Genomic DNA, 4,719 nt, shown 5'->3' on the forward strand with positions numbered 1-4,719 from the left:
GAGCAATTAGCAAGTATGAATCCTGTATCTAAGTAACTCAGAACAACCTGAAGGTAGATGATTTTCTGTCTACTTTTGCCATGAATTGAATCTTCTAAAATATGCAAGGCTTTGGGCTGGATTACCACCATATAAAATGAAGAGTAGAAAATACACTGTATTTTTGGGATCCCCAAACATTGCTACTCTTCATAAATTACAGTGGCAATCAAAACATTGTGGCAAACAACTCTGTGGCAAGATTTTTCTCAAGCATGGGTGCTAATCAGATTCAGGAAGCAAGAGGCCTCAATCTTAGCTGACGCTGGAACCACCTGGGAAGTTGTTTAGCCTGCTTCGTGTGGCTAGAGCAACATACCTGTTGCTGGTTGTTTGGTAGAGGTTCGTCCTTCTGGTGACAGGTAGGCCCAACTCAGCATCCTGTGTCAGCATCCTGGTGCAACTGAAGGAGCGGACTGGCTGCTTGTAGAAAAGGCCAAGTACAAGAGGTGGACTATGTGTACTGGCTATGTGGCACAATAGTTAAGACATCCCTTGGGACACCACTATACCATATCAGAATGGACAGTCTTGATTTCAACTTCTGCTTCCTGGTAATATGAGCCCTAGGAGAAATCAGGGGTTTGGATGGTCCCCATCATCCAAGTTAGTGGCCCAGATTGAGTTCTGGACTTCTTGCCTTGGTTCGGCTCAGCCTTCATGGTTGTAGGCACTTGAGAATGAGAGGTCTCTTCATCTGACTACTCAATCAACTAACTCCCTCTCTCTCTTTCTGTCTGCCCCCGTCTTTACACAAATTAAGGGAAAAGAAATCCACCAACTGCTCTCATGTGAGAGTCTGTAGCATGTGAAGAAAAACCCTACCCAAATCATAGCAGATATTTTCATGCCCAGATTCTATTTTGGATCTTTAAAACTAAAAAAAAAAAATTATTGGGGTGGGGCATTAAAGGAGGGACCAGCATCAGTATTTGAAACATTTTTTCCTGGGAGCGTCCAATGTTCACATAGAACTAAGACACGTGAGTGGGGCAGATTTAACACCTGCACATGCAATATTTCTTGTCCCATCCTCTCATTCAGGGTTGACCTCTGTTTCCCCTGGGAGCTTGCCAGAAGCGCACAACCTCAGGCCTGACCTAGATAATCAGGATCTGCACAGAAACAACATGAAAGCCTTTCACGTGCTCATTGGTGTTTGAGAGGCAGAGTTCTAACACTGGTCTGTGTTTGGACACTTACTGAGAGGTAGAGTAATGATTAGAAGTTCTTACATGCAGTGAGTCAGTCACTGAAACAACCCATGATCTCATTTGATGTTCTGAACAACTCTGAAAAGAGCGAGCGACCATTTACATTTTACAGACCAGAAAGCTGAGGCTTAAAGATGTGCCATGACTTATTAAAGGTCCAAGAGTGCTAATCATGGAATTTGTGCCCATATTCATCTCTGCATACTCAACGTACACTCATTTCTGTGAACCTAGGTAGTCAGGGACACATATACCACAACCACAAACGAGATGCAGTCGCTTCTCAGCATTATGCTAAGGAAAAGATGTTTGGTTTTTCATTTTGCATGCCACACATGTTGATTAAATCAAGTTTCGACTCAGCATTGAAATCCTAGCGTTATCGGACGAAAGAGAAAACTGGAAAGTTACCATGTGTATGAAGTTAAGTAGACAATGCAAGTTTTTCTAATCCTTTCAGACCCTTAAATACACTAAAAGGAGAAGTTGGCAAAAGCACGAACAATTCGTAAACACAGGTCTTCAAAAGATTAAAGCAGCCAACTTGAATAAGGCTGGATTCTTTTTAAAACACCTTGGGGGAACTTGGCATTTTATTTGCAATTCAGGCATCAAATAGGAGCCAGCACCTGTCACATCTCCAGGAAACACAAAACAAATTATTTGCATTACCTCCCAAGATAGCTTCCTCTTTAAACTAATTTTATACTTTTTTTTTTTTCATTTTATAATGATAGCTCAACTTTTTTTTCTCAGAAATCTTAAGGAGTGTACAGTAGAGACTACCTTGCCCGGTCTTTGGAGAAAATTCTAGAATTTGTGGTTAAGGAAGGGGTTGCTTGTACCTGACTTGCACGCCGTTCTGTACAGGAGCCTGCATGGAGACATTTCTTTCCCCAGGAAGCTTTTCTTCCACCTGCTTCTCCTCCTTCATGTCTCAGCAGTCAGCAGAAGTGGTTTTGCAGTTGACAAGAGGCCGAACAGTGACACAGAGAGCAGCCTTGCCTAGAGTGGTCTTAAGCATCATCGTGGTTCTGCGTCCTCTGGTTTCCATCCACCTGTCAGGGATGGAGAGAGAAAGAGGCAACAAGGAAAAGATGACTGGGGTTGTTTCTCCTTCCAAGGCACGACACAGTGTAAAACAAACAGTTGTCCTTAAATGCATATGGGTTACAAGATATTCTTAGATTTTGAAGTGAAAATATAAGATTAAAAGCAACTATCAAGCTGTAGGAATTAAGAGTGTGGTATTGGTAAAAGAAGACATAGACAGATCACAGAAACAGAATATTCAAGTAAACCCACACAAATATGATCAATTCACTTTTTAAAAAAAAGACATTTTCATTTAAAAGGTAAATTTACAGAGGAAAGAGAGATAGAAAGAAAACGATCTTCCGTTCTTTGGTTTACTACTCAGATGGCCACAGCTGGGTCATTTTGAGGCCAGGAGCTTCTTTCTGGGTCTCCCGCATTGTGTGCAAGGTCCCAAGGACTTCAATCATCTTTTGCTGCTTTCTCAGCCCATGAGCAGGGAGCTGGATCAGAAGTGGAGCGTTTAGGGCTTGAATTGCCACCCATAAGGGATGCTGGCATCGCAGGTGGAGGATTAGCCTATAAACCATCACGCTGGTCCCCAGTAATTTCTTTTATAGAGAAAAAGTGTGTGTGTAGGGGTGGGGGAGCAGCAGGACAAGGGCCGCGGTAGAGCCGATTGCAACACTTGGATCCTATGCCGCAGTGCTTATTCAAATTCCAGCTCCTCCACACTGATCCTGCTTCCTATTGACGCATCCTGAAGGCAGCAGGTGAAGGCTCAAATGTTTGAGACGTATCATCTACGTGAGAGACTCATATGCATTTCCTGGCTCCTGGCTCTTGCTGCTGTTTTGGGAGTGAAGCAGTGGATGGAAGATCTTTGTCTCTCTTTCTTTCTCTTTCTTTTAAAGAGAATGTCCTTCCCCTGTGGAAAGAGCCAGTCAGGGATTTAAAAAAAAGAGGGGGGATTCTCCCTTGCTACCCCAACTTACTTCTTTCTCAGGACAAAAATGCATAAATCCCCCCAAACAAAAGGTCAGGTGTTTTTTTTTCCGCAAGGAACTGCACAATCTCCAACGTTTCTTCTTAGTCCCTTTCTTCTCTGAGAATTGGAAGCTGCAATTCACATTCTAGTTTGGACCCTGGTTTCTCATCTCTTTCTGGAAACTTGAAGCTCTTTGGTGATATGTGCTCCTTGTCCGTTGTGCAAGGGATCTCAGCCAGAGAAGACTGCTTGCAACAGAAAGATGACGTGTTTCTTTAGCTGGCACTGCGTGCACAGTGCACAAGGAAGCAGCATATTAAAGGGGTCTTTCATTGAGAAGGGTCCCTGCTCTGTTTCCTGTGCCAGATCAGGGTGGGCACCATGTCCTCTGGTGGAAGTCCTTTCTCCGAGTCCAAAGGCACAGCCTGTAAATTCATTGTCCAGGAAGACCCTGCATTCTCATTTCAAGTAACCCACAGCAAGTTATGAGTCATCAATGGCGGCTGCTGTTGCTTCTCAAAAGAGGAACTCGGGGTGGCTAGTCAACACACCACTTGGAATGCCAGCATCTCATACTGAAGGGTCTGGGTCTGCATGCTGGCTCTGCTTTTCACCCAGCTGTCTGCTAATGTGCACCCTGGGAGGCAACAGTGATGGTTCAGGTAGCTGCATTCTTGCACCCACGTGGAAGATTCAGATTGAATTCTTGGTTCGCACCTTCAAACTGGCCCAACTTAGTTGCTGCGGGGGGGGGGGGGGGGGGCGGGCGGCGTTTGGGAGATTGCATAAACTGTGTAAAGATGTCGCTGTTTGTTTGTTGCCCACCTTTCTACTTTGTCAATGGGATGAACATTAATAATCCAAAAGATATGGGGCCAAAGTTGTGGCCCTGTGGGTTAAGCCACTTCTTGTGATGTCAATATCTCTGTATCGGAGCACCAGTTTGAGTCCTGGCTGCTCTACTTCTGAGCCAGCTTCCTGATAATAAACCTGGGGAGACAAAAGATAATGGTCTAAGTGGTTGCGGGACTCCTGCCCATATTGGAAACTCAGATGGGATTCCAAGCTCCTGACTTTGGCCAGGCCCAGCTCCGGCTCTTGCAGCCATTTAGGGAGAGTATCAGCAGCTGGAAGACTGTCTTACTCTCCGTGACTTTAAAGTTAAAGCAACAACAACAACAACAACTTTTTAACAAAGGTTTCTGTTTAGTTGGAAGGCGGAGTTAGAAGGGAGGTGAGACGAGAGGGAGCAGAAAGGGAGGAGAGGGAAGGAGGGAGGGGGAGGGAGAAGGGGAGGGAGAGCAATCTTTGATGCATTGGTTTACTCCCAATTGCTGCAACGGCCAGGACTGGGCCAAAATTAAGAGGCTGGAATTCCATCAGAGTCTCGCTCAAGGTTGACAGAGTCCCAGTCACCAGGCACATTAATAGGGAGCTGGATTG

The 4,719-nt window shown here is 44.8% G+C and overlaps 1 long non-coding RNA gene across 1 annotated transcript; it reads right to left on the bottom strand.

Annotated features, from left to right (window-relative positions):
* Positions 1-358: 358 nt before the first annotated feature.
* On the bottom strand, positions 359-4,014 carry LOC131478371 (uncharacterized). The gene is made up of 3 exons (XR_009244435.1): positions 3,828-4,014; positions 2,099-2,311; positions 359-459 (listed from the first exon to the last, which is right to left on the bottom strand). It is a non-coding gene; the product is annotated as an uncharacterized LOC131478371 (long non-coding RNA).
* Between the last annotated feature and the right edge of the window lie 705 nt (positions 4,015-4,719).

The sequence above is a fragment of the Ochotona princeps genome, chromosome 31 (genome assembly GCF_030435755.1).
Source record: "Ochotona princeps isolate mOchPri1 chromosome 31, mOchPri1.hap1, whole genome shotgun sequence".
Taxonomy (NCBI): domain Eukaryota; kingdom Metazoa; phylum Chordata; class Mammalia; order Lagomorpha; family Ochotonidae; genus Ochotona; species Ochotona princeps.